The following is a 12456-nucleotide window of genomic DNA, read 5'->3' as shown; positions in this document are numbered from 1 at the left end:
CACTCGGTGCGGCCTTGAATGCTGGCTGGGGATATCCAGACAGGGGAGCTCTAGCAGGAGAACACTGAAACTCACCCAGGATTACAGATGACACAACTCCTCACTGCTCTGGATTGCGATGGAATGTAAATGTCTTCACACCTTCCCTCTGCAGGAGAATGGCTGTTTGACCAGCTGTTTGCCTTGCTGTCTCTGAGGAACTGCTCTGTAGGTGTTCCCCAGAATTGTAACTTTTTCAGTAATATCATACTGTAAAATCTCATAACTTTACATACAGTGTTACTACACATTTTAACAGGAGGATAATATTCAGTAGGTTATGTGTTTTGAAATGATACCTCACAAGCCATACTGCGTACAAAATTGATCATAATTTTCTAGAAGCATGAACACAGGGGTATAGACTGACACAGTGTCTGTGTGTGTGTGTGTTCCCAGCAGATATATGGGTATTTCAATCCCTCATAAGCATAGTGTTCAGCATCTTCAAGGACCTGGGGAACTGGTCCTGGGAATTCACTGGTTTACCAAGTGTGACACTGTATGGAATTGTGAGACACTTTGGTATTAATAATAAAATAATAATATAATCTGATAAAATTGCAATGAATTGTGCTAGATATGCCATGTAAGGTGTCAGTGAAAATGTTATGATTTGCCAAGTATGATAATTTTGTTTCTACGTTTGTATCACCTTTGTATTGTGAGTTATAGATATGTAGGGTAAATCTGTATTTCCAGACTTGTGCAGTGTTTCTGGGTGACACCCCCAGACATATTGGCATCAACACTGCCTAGCCTGTTTGATGGCCCATTCAGGGTCATCATCTGTACAATGAGCCCATGGAAAGGACCAAGGGGATACACCTATTGAGTCAGCAAGACATGCCGGGGTATGCCTGTGTAATGAGAACTCCAAGGCTTTTCCATGCCACGTGCTGTGAAGCTTGTGTTTGGGACACAGGAAGTACAGGCCACATGGCAAAAGGAATGTAAAGGGCAGCTGCATCATCTCCATTTTGTCTTCAATCCCCCTTTCTACATCTGGAGCAACTCCTAGTTCTAGCAGGGTTTCTAGTTTTCCAACTTGATGTAATCTCCCAACTGCAACAAGGGGAAGAGCCATGGGTCCCAGACCTCCAGGCTTCAGAGGAAAGAGAGATCCTGAGATCTTCCTGCACAGGTGAGGAAACATTAAACCACCTCAGAATCTGTAAGTGCCTGAAGGAAACATCTGGGATGCCCTACAAAGCTCTTGGGGAGGTCTCTCGGTTCGTTATTATCCCTAGCAGGGGTCGTATCCTCAGGGTAACTATAGCTCATGGCATCCTATAGATCCTAGCAGACACCAGGCAGTAGCTTCCTCCCTTCCCCCTGCGTATTTGGATGGGATGTGAAGGCTGAATTCATCCCCCTCCTCTCTCCTATTTGGGAGAAGAGTTTGGGGGAGTTCAGCTCCTGATTTTTATTTGACCTGTCTTCAGCACTTGTTTTTGTTTGGTCTTCCCCTTTCCATCCCTGCTTGAGGTTTCTGTCTCTATCACAGCAGGTGATGCAATGGCATGTGAGAAAGAGGAGCAGAATTCTCAGCCTGAAAATGTTGAGCCAGTGGGTAAAAACAGAGCATTATCTCAAAGATCGAAAAGGAATGTGTCCAGGAGTCATGAGGAGGGAAAATCCTGGGAGATTCAGCACAGACCAAAAACAGATCAAGGAAACCAGCCAGGGAAGAAAGTGGATAAATTTATTTCCTGTTGGGGAACTCAGAAGATCCTCATGGAAACCACAACACAGCAGGATATCCTCAGGCGAAAGAGAAAAAATACATGCAGGGAGTGTGGAAAAACCTTCTCTCACAGCTCAGCCCTTTCTGTACATCAGAGAATCCACACAGGGGACAGGCCCTATGAATGCACTGAGTGTGGGAAAATCTTCAATCGCAGTTCGCACCTCATTAGTCATCAAACAATCCACAGAGGAGAGAGGCCCTATGAATGCCGTGAGTGTGGGAAATGCTTCACTAGCAGCTCAGACCTTCCTCAACATCAGAGAATCCACACAGGGGAAAGGCCCTTTGAATGCCGTGAGTGTAGGAAAACCTTCAATCGCAGCTCGCATCAAACAATCCATGAGGAGAGAGGCCCTGTGAATGCAGTGAGTGTGGGAAATGCTTCACCAGCAGCTCAAACCTTAGATTTAATTTACCCTGGTTCCTCAACTGTTGCTACAGCTCTAGTACCCATCAATCCAAAGACTGAGAGAAATGGAGAGTTCCAACCATTGTCCTTTTAGTATCTTATTGTTCCTCTCTCTGTTTTTTGTGCTGGCCTTTCTATTCTATCATTTTCTGCCTTTGTTTAGTTGGTAACAGTTGGTTTCCATCACTCACGTTTATTTGTTTAAATTTCTATCCGTTGTTAAATACATTTTTTCCTTGTTGGACTCAGGTGCTGTGTGAAATACAGTAGTAATGGTCCACAGTAAAACTAGTAACCTGGGATACTTGGGGAAGAGAGGATCTGGGATTTCACCAAGTATCTGGTGATCCGGGCTGGACCCCAGAGGGGGACACATTGAAGGAACTCAAGGGTTAAGGTGGCTGCTGTAGCTCAGAGGAGGGTCCTTGAGTTCCAGCTGGCTGGTGAGTTTGGTCACTAACATCCAGCTGCCAAATGCAAAACTCCCTCTTCCTTGTGGCAGGTGGCAACAAGGAGACTCACAGTCCTCAGCACCCTGAGAAGGGTCACAATGTGTCTCTATGTTGATCCACCTGTCAAATTCACACAGGGAAAGCTCCCGATAGCACAAAACTCTGCCCTATGAAATCATGGAACATGTGCTCTTTGCTCTGTGAAAGCATGTAAAGAATCCAAGCGCTGGAGGACAGGGTTTGGGTCCAGAATGACCTAGACAAATTGGAGGATTGGGCCAAAAGAAATCTGAGGAGGTTCAACAAGGAGAAGTGCAGAGTCCTGCACTTAGGACGGAAGAATCCCAGGCACTGCCACAGATTGGGGACTGACGGAGTGAGGGGGGATTTGATAGCAGCCTTCAAGTACCTGAAAGAGCAGCAGTGTGGGCTTTCTCCTTGCCACTTTTGCTGGGCTGGGCAGGTGTCCTGGAGGCCTTTCTAGAAGAGAATTGGGAATGGAGTTAGAAAAACCAATGTGAAAACCAGAACCTCAGGTTTAGACTCATTTATTTATAATATTAAATCTTCAATTCTAGTGTCACAGTCAATACAATTGCTTCAGCCTGATAGTTGCCCAAAGGGAAACTTAACTTCTCTCCAAAGGGAGTGGAGAGAAAGCACTTTTCAGAGTCCAAGAGAGACAAGGCGGGTGAGAGTAAGAGCTTGCAGAGGACCAACCTCTGTTGGTGAAAGAGACAAGCTGTGGAGCTAACCCAGCACCCTTCTTCAGTTCTGTGTAGCCTGGAAGGTCGTCTCCTCCATAACCAGCAGTTAGAACATAAGAACAGCCACACTGAGTCAGACCAGTTCATCTAGCCCACTCTCCCGAAAGTGGCCAATGCCCGGTGCCCCAGAGGACCCCTGGGACCAACATGGATACAACACCACCACAAACAAGGTTAAAAGTCTATGCACATGGGAGAAGCATCTTGTGTTTCCATGGGCGGTAGGTTTGTAGAAATTTTGGTGGTGCCCAGAACCTGCCCAAACTCCGCCCCCCACCTGCCCAAGGTTCTGGGAGGGAGTTTGGGGTGTGGCTGGGGATGAGAGGTTTGGGGTGTGGGAGGGGGCTCAGGGCTATAGCAGAGGGTTGGGGTGTGGGGTGATGGCTGTGTGGTGGGGCTGGGGATGAGGGGTTCATGATGTAGGAGGGGGCTCAGGGTTGGGGCAGACGGTTAGGGTGCAGGGGGATGAGGGCTCTGGCTGGGGCTGGGAATGATGGGTTTGGGGTGTGGGAGAGGCTCAGTGCTAGAGCAAAGGGTTGGGGTGCAGGGGGATGAGGGCTCTGTCTGTGGCTGGGGGGTTTGGGGTGTTGGAGAGGCTCAGGGCTGGGGCAGAGGGTTAGGGTGCAGGGGGATGAGGGCTGTGTCTGGGATGGGGATAAGGTGTTTGGGATGTGGGAGGGCTCAGGACTAGGGCAGAGGGTTGGGGTGCAGGGGTGTGTGAGGGCTCTATCTGGGGCTGGAGATGAGGGGTTTGTGGTGTTGGAGGGGGTTCAGGGCTGAGGCAGAAGGTTGGGGTGTGCGGGGGGATGAGGACTCTGGCTGGAACTGGGGATGGGAGGTTTGGGGTGTGGGAGGGGCTCAGGGCTGGGGCAGAGGGTTGGGGTGTCGGCGGGGGAATGAAGGCTCTGGCTGGGACTGGGGCTGGGAGGTTTGGGGTGTGGGAGGGGCTCAGGGATCGGGCAGAGGGTTGAGGATGTGGTGGGGGGGTGAAAGCTCTGACTGGGGGTGTGGGCTCTGGGGTGGGGCAGGGCTGGGGATGTGTTTGGGGTGCAGGCAGGCTGCTCCGGGACACTGGCCAGAAAGTAGGACTCCCCAGCCCTTTCCTGCTGGCAGCAGCAAGCTCTGGGGAGGAACCCTCATTCCCCCAGCAGCACACTCACTCCCACCACTGTCACTGCAGGTGCTCCTAGGGCCCTTCTCAGGTCCAGGAATCTCCCTCGCCTCCCCCATTATGGGTGCCGGGGGGTGCTGCATGCACCGCCTCCCCTGCTGTTGCACCTGACTATAGCCTCACTTGGGGTGGGGGATGGGGCTGTCTCCTTGCCCAGCAGGGGGCAGGAGTGGTGACTGCAGCGGGGGGGGGCTGTGATGGTGGAGGGTCCCGCTGGAAAAGGGAAGGGTCTGAGGTGGAAGGGCAGGCTCAGAGTCAGTCTGCCCTGGCAGTGAGTTGGGAAGGGGGGGCACTAGGACCCTGTGGCAGCAGTTGCTGCAGGGAGGCAGCATGGAGCTGCATGGAAGAGGCAGGGATGCTCTGCTCCCTCCGGGGCCCAGGGACAGGCATGGGGCCAGCAAGGGGATCCGGGGGACACTCGGGGGAAGCACGGGGGGTGGCAGGTGGGGCCAGAGGGGAGACCCGGCCCCAAACTTTGGTGGAGCTGGGCCCCAGGGCTCTGAATATTGCTGGTACCCGGGCACCATGTGGGTATATAACTCACCGCCCATGTGTGTTTCATTCCTTATGTCCTAGGCCCATCATGTGGCCATTTCCTTTTCTTCCTTTCTGTTAAAAGCTTTGGTGTTTTGCACAGAAACATTATTTCCCCAGGAGAGACCCAGGAGTCTGGTACAGGCAGTTTGGTACAGGCTGCATTCCTGTACCAAACAGTCACTGGAAGGGGGCAGACAAAGGGCTTTAGGACGAGGCGTCCGTCACTGTCAAAAGATCATCTCCCTCCCTCACTGGCAGCCTGAATTTGTTCCTTATCCTCCCAGAGTCGGGGCTGGAATCAGCACTACCCAGCCCCTCCGTATGTAGCAGAAACAATCACAAACCTGGTCTTTAAAACAAGCTGTCCCCTTCCTCCTCAGGGAAGATTTTTCTGTGATTGAAGTTGAGCTTCAGTTCCCCTCTCCTAGGGGTCGGGTAGGGGTGGGGCCAGCTCCCAGTGAGATCTGTTTTCACCTTCGCTCCCTTTCAGTCACTCTGGGATCCTAACTCTGCTCCCAGCTGTCAGGCAGCTTCCAGCCCATCCACCCTGCTCACTAACTCTGTGGTCAGGTGTTACTCCCTCTGCCAGCACACAGAGCCTGCAGGAAAACTACTCCTGCCAGATGCATTGGTGGTATAGTGGTGTGCATAGGTGCCTTCCAAGCACTTGATCTGGGTTTGATTCCCAGCCAATGCAATAATGGCTTTTCTCCTTTGTTGTTTCCTCATCTGGAAGTGGTTTAATTTCAGTCACGTTGTGTTACAATCACATTATCTAGAGAATGAAATAATAAATGTGTCGAAGTCCAGCAGGTCATACAGGATGGAGGCACACAAGGGGCTGGAATGTGTCATCTGAGAAAGACAGAACCCTTGGAAACCTGCATCTCCCATCCCCTGGCCTTGCGTGTTATAATTCCAGCTGCGTGAGCTGTTTGTAGGATGTTCCGGCATGGTGGGGAAATGAAGTTTTGAGTCAGTTTTTGCTCCTGCAGATTCCTTTGCTGTTACAATTATAATGACATGAACAAAAGGGAGGCACAATAAACATAACCCCCAAATTGCAATACAGGTGGGGAAAGGGAAGATCACGGTTAAGCCAAACACGTAAAAATAAAAATTAATACAAAAAAGGGGAGGGGGGAAGAGATCAGGTATGTGGAGATCCTCTTGATATTTCAACGCACATTGTTAGAATCAAAGTTCAGACTTGACACTGGAAAACCTGCAGCTCCCCAGCTCTGTGAACACCTGTGATGAGCCTGATGGAGTTGGGACACCTGTTCTGCTTCAATCATTTATTTTCTCTCTTCTCCCCCCAATTCCTCATCTCCAATGTCTCTGCCTTTCTCCTCTTGCTCCCACCCCCCTGCCCTTTCCCAGGAACTCACACTCTACAGCATTTAGGACAAGCCAGAGCTCCCAAGTTCTGCACATGATCCTGTGTCAGAGGACGTGGGACCCAGGTCAGAACCAGGCTCACAACTGACCAGAGTTTGAGAACTCTCCCTGTTCCTATTGGGCAGATGGGGAGGAGCCTGAGGTACAGAGAAAGGAAGTGACCTGTCACCAGATGGATCAGACTGAACAGGTTTCAGACCTCGAGGAGGCTCTTACCTTCTAAACAGGGATGGCTGTTTTCCAGTAAAATCACTAAAAGGGAAGGAGAAAACTCGAAAGAGGTTCCTCTGGCGCTCACGTCCGTGAACCCGAATACTCTCTCAGTCCTCAGAGAGAGACCTGGAGAAGGAGACTTGCTGAAGCAAAGCCACGGGGGTCTCTGAGGTTTCCCTGGCCCCTCGCCCCTGTCCTGCCTGGCTGATGTCAGCATCTCTCTGTGAGGTCACCACCTCCCCACCACCTTGGACCAATAGTCTGAGGTCCTGCCAAAGGCCTTTGTGATGTCACTGCCACACCCCTCCCTTGCTGTGCCAATGTCCTGCCCCTGGCCAGGCACTTTGGAGGTTTGAGCTACTCCCTGTGGATCACCCCACTCAAGGAGCGTTCATTCTAGGCAGCAAGCCAGCTAGACAGGAAAACATCAGACGCTGCTCCCACTGCTACACTCAATTTTTCAGAAAGTAGTTGACTTTATGGCCAGTAGAGACCATTAGAGCATCTAATCTGACCCCCCCCTGCATATCACAGGCCTCCTGTATGACACAAGAGCTACTTTGGGGGCAAACGCATTCCAGAAAGGCATCTAGTCTTCATGAAATGACATCAGGAAATGGAGAATCCACCACTTTCCTTGGTAGCTTGTTCCTGTGGTGAATCATCCTGACTGTTGAATATTTGTGCCTTAGTTGTAATATGAATTTGTCTCTTTTCACCTTCCAGCCATTGGGTCTTGTTATGCCTTTCTCTGCTCGATTCAAGAGCCCTTTAATACCCAATATTTTCTCTCTTTGAAGGCACTTCAATGAAGTCACCTTTCAATCTTCTTTTGATAAGCTAAACAGGTTGAGCTCTTTCAATAGCTCCCTAGAAGGCATTTTTCTCCAGCCCTCAGAACATTTGGTGGCTCTTTGCTGCCCCAGCTCCAATTTCACAACATCTTTTTCAAACGAGAACACCAAAACTGGAGGCAGTATTCCAGTATCAGTCTCACTGATGCCGTGTCACCTCCTGTGACGTTATTGACATAATCTGTAACCGTATAGATCACCCTTGCGACCGCTGTTCTATTTGTAGCCAATATTGTAGAAAGGTTGTAGCGTAAGGGGTCTATGGAGAGGTTCTGATTGGCTGATTATAATTATACTATTTCTAGATGTGTATCATTTTTATAGTTGACGTTATGAATTCCTGCCCATTTCCCCACTGGCTGGAGCATGGCTAGAGTGTGTCTGTGGTTAATGATGTTGCTGTAGATTGTTCGTTTCCTGCCTTGGCAATTCAGACAGTCCCTTTTCCCAACATAGCTCCAGCACATCATTAGTTCCAATAACAGGGGCAGCTTTTCTCTGGGGCACTGAGATTTTTTGGGGAGTTGGTGGCTCCTTTCTTTCCTCACCCTGGAGTAAACTCAGCTTTTTATTCCATGGTTCATGTTTTATGGAATAACAACATCAGCATGAAGAAAGAGGAGAGGGAATATCTCACTGCCAGGGCTGAAGGTGGCCACGTCCCCTCTGTCTGACCGTTGCCATTGCAGGAGAGAAGGTTTCAATGGAATCGAATGCCCTGGCTCAGACAAGAGACACAGGAGTTTTGCTGTTCATGGATCCATGCAAAGGAAATTGTGTCTGTGTGTGAAACTGAGAAGGGACATGAAATGCCCACAGGGTGGCGCAATGCCCTAAGCTAAGGCAGGAGGGTGAAGAAATCGGGCTGAGGAATGACTGAAGTGGACTCACCTGGGATTGAAATGACATTTGTTTGTGTCAGGCAGTGAGAAATTGACATTAATTCAGATGCGGGGTTGAGGCTTCTTTAGCTCCTTGTAAAACTTGAACTTGATTTCCCAGAAGGGAGAAAGGGAAAGTCTGGGGCTGCCTTGAGTCCCTGGCTGGGTCTCCTGGGCAGTGGAAAACATCCCTTGTTTGGCCCTGCCAAGGGGATCGTGCAGAGCTGAGATGCCCCTTGGCTTGGATCAAAGGGGGAGTTGGATGGAATTTATAACACAACCCTCCCTGCTCCCCAGAGCCCCACGGGGAGAAGCTAGAGAAGGGGGAGTCATTCCTCCCCTGCGCTCCCAGAAGAGCTGCTAGCAGGGCCGCCCAGAGGCGGGGGCAAGTGGGGCAATTTGCCCCAGGCCCTGGGTCTTGCAGGGGCCCCCACAAGCAGGAGCGTAGCTAGGGGGGAGCAGGGGGGGCTGCCGCTCCCCCACTGAGCACATTCCCCCAAAGTGGCGCCTTAGGAGGAATTTGGAAGAAGGTGGAAAGATCTGGAATTTCCCCCCACACACACCTCCTGAGGTGGCAGGGGGTGCAGGTGGAGGGGGCAGAGCCCAGGTCTGGGGTGGCAGGGAGGTGCAGTGGGGAGCCCAGGGCTGGGGTGGGGCAGCCAAAATTTTTTTGCTTGGGATGGCAAAAACCTAGAGTCGCCCTGCCTCCACCCACCGTGAGGTAGGTAGGAGCAGATCATTATTATCCCTACTTGAAAGAGGGAGAAGCTAAGGCTGAGAAAGGAGAATTGACTTGTCTGAGGTCACACGGCCAGTCAGTGGCAGAGTTGGGAATAGGACCCAAGAGCCCTCATTTTCAAACTAACCATCGGATCTTGAATTTCAGACACTGAATGACCTGAATAAAATGCTATGTTACCAGCACTCCCAGCTATCTCCGTGACACCACTGATTTCCTGAGGAAACTACAATGCATTGGTGACCTTCCAGAGAACACCATCCTAGCCACCATGGATGTAGAGGCTCTCTACACAAACATCCCACACACTGATGGAATACAAGCTGTCAGGAACAGTATCCCTGATGATGCCACAGCACAACTGGTTGCTGAGCTCTGTGCCTTTATCCTCACACACAACTATTTCAAATTTAATGACAATATATATCTCCAGATCAGTGGCACCGCTATGGGCACCCGCATGGCCCCACAATATGCCAATATTTTTATGGCCGATCTGGAACAACGCTTCTCAGCTCCCGTCCACTCACGCCCCTTCTCTACCTACGCTACATTGATGACATCTTCATCATCTGGACCCATGGGAAGGAGACTCTGGAAAAATTCCACCATGATTTCAACAGCTTCCACCCTCCATCAACCTCAGCCTGGACCTATCTACACGGGAGGTCCACTTCCTAGACACCACGGTGCAAATAAGTGGTGGTCACATTAACACCACCCTATACCGAAAACCTACCGACCGCTATGCCTACCTTCATGCCTCCAGCTTCCATCCCGGGCACACCACAAGATCCATTGTCTACAGTCAAGCACTGAGGTACAACCGTATCTGCTCTAACCCCGCAGACAGAGACCAACACCTAGAAAATCTCCACCAAGCATTCTCAAGACTACAGTACCCACACGAGGAAATAAGGAAACAGATCAACAGAGCCAGATGTGTACCCAGAAGCCTCCTACTGCAAGACAAACCCAAGAAAGAAACCAACAGGACTCCACTGGCCATCACATACAGTCCCCAGCTCAAACCCCTCCAACGCATCATCAGGGATCTACAACCCATCTTGGACAATGATCCCACACTTTCACAGGCCTTGGGTGGCAGGCCAGTCCTCGCCCACAGACAACCTGCCAACCTGAAGCATATTCTCACCAGCAACTGCACACCGCACCATAGTAACTCTAGCTCAGGAACCAACCCATGCAACAAACCTTGATGCCAACTCTGCCCACATATCTACACCAGTGACACCATCACAAGACCTAACCAGATCAGCCACACCATCACCGGTTCATTCACCTGCACGTCCACCAATGTAATATATGCCATCATATGCCAGCAATGCCCCTCTGCTATGTACATCGGCCAAACTGGACAGTCTCTAAGGAAAAGGATAAATGGACACAAATCAGACATTAGGAATGGCAATATACAAAAACCTGTAGGAGAACACTTCAACCTCCCTGGCCACACAATAGCAGATTTTAAGGTGGCCATCTTACAGCAAAAAAACTTTAGGACCAGACTCCAGAGAGAAACTGCTGAGCTCCAGCTCATCTGCAAATTTAACACCATCAGTTTAGGACTAAACAAAGACTGTGAATGGCTTGCCAATTACAGAACCAGTTTCTCCTCCCTTGGTTTTCACACCTCAGCTGCTGGAACAGGGCCCCATCCTCCCTGATTGATCTAACCTCGTTATCTCTAGCTTGCTTCTTGCTTGCTTATATATACACACCTACCCCTGGAAATTTCCACTGCTTGCATCCGAAGAAGTGGGTATTCACCCACGAAAGCTCATGCTCCAAAACGTCTGTTAGTCTATAAGGTGCCACAGGACTCTTTGCTGCTTCTACAGAACCAGACTAACACGGCTACCCCTCTGATACCAGACTGAACAGGTTTCAAACCTCAAGGAGGCTCTTACCTTCTAAACAGGGATGGCTGTTTTCTAGTAAAATCACTAAAAGGGAAAGAGAAAACTCAAAAGAGGTTCCTCCTGGCGCTCACGTCCGTGAACCCGAATACTCTCTCAGTCCTCAAAGAGAGACCTGGAGAAGGAGACTTGCTGAAGCAAAGCCACAGGGGTCTCTGAGGTTTCCCTGGCCCCTCGCCCCTGTCCTGCCTGGCTGATGTCAGCATCTCTCTGTGAGGTCACCACCTCCCCACTAACTTGGACCAATAGTCTGAGGTCCTGCAAAAGACCTTTGTGATGTCATTGCCACACCCCTCCCTTGCTGTGCTAATGTCCTGCCCCTGGCCAGGCACTTTGGAGGTTTGAGCTACTCCCTGGGGATCACCCTACTCAAGGAGCGTTCGTTCTAGGCAGAACTGGGGCACAACACCTGGTTTGTTAAAGCCACAAAAATGGAGGCAGGAACCTCTTCTCTCCTGCTGGCAAAGAACCCCAGGTACCTAAAAGATAGAGACTCACATCCCTGAATGGGATTTAGAACAGGCAATGGTTAAAAATTTTGGCCCCGACCATTTCTTGTTTCCGCAGACTAGACATTTTAGCAAATTTTAGAATTCCTTGGGGCTAAACACCGTGAAACTCCCCTTTCTCCTTCACAGAGGGCTTTATCGCCCCTTATCTCACTCAGGCTCACAACTGCCCAGAGCTCGAGAACTGTCCCTGTTCCCATTGGGCAGATGGGGAGGAGCCTGAGGTATAGAGAAGGGAAGTGACCTGTCACCAGATGGATCAGACTGAACAGGTTTCAAACCTCCAGGAGGCTCTTACCTTCTAAACAGGGACGGCTGTTTTCTAGTAAAATCACTAAGAGGGAAGGAGAAAACTCGAAAGAGGTTCCTCCTGGCGCTCACGTCCGTGAACCCGAATACTCTCTCAGTCCTCAGAGAGAGACCTGGAGAAGGAGACTTGCTGGAGCAAAGCCACAGGGGTCTCTGAGGTTTCCCTGGCCCCTGGCCCCTGTCCTGCCTGGCTGATGTCAGCATCTCTCTGTGAGGTCACCACCTCCCCACCACCTTGGACCAATAGGCTGAGGTCCTGCCAAAGGCCTTTGTGATGTCACTACCACACCCCTCCCTTGCTGTGCTAATGTCCTGCCCCTGGCCAGGCACTGTGGAGGTTTGAGCTACTCCCTGTGGATCACCCCACTCAAGGAGCGTTCGTTCTAGGCAGCAAGCCGGCTAGACAGGGAAACATCAGACGCTGCTCCCAATGCTACACTCAGTTTTTCAGAAATTAGTCGACTTTATGGCCAGAAGAGACAATA

At 50.5% G+C, this 12456-nt stretch overlaps 1 non-coding gene and 1 pseudogene across 1 annotated transcript; both read left to right on the top strand.

The window, feature by feature from the left end:
* Positions 1–1797: 1797 nt before the first annotated feature.
* Positions 1798–12456, top strand: part of LOC120381560 — a 288979-nt pseudogene continuing 278320 nt past the window's right edge.
* On the top strand, positions 5751–5822 carry TRNAG-UCC. Its single transcript has one exon. It is a non-coding gene; the product is annotated as a tRNA-Gly (tRNA).

The sequence above is a fragment of the Mauremys reevesii genome, linkage group 14 (genome assembly GCF_016161935.1).
Source record: "Mauremys reevesii isolate NIE-2019 linkage group 14, ASM1616193v1, whole genome shotgun sequence".
Classification (NCBI taxonomy): domain Eukaryota; kingdom Metazoa; phylum Chordata; order Testudines; family Geoemydidae; genus Mauremys; species Mauremys reevesii.
This window is presented reverse-complemented; position numbering and strand designations above follow the sequence as displayed.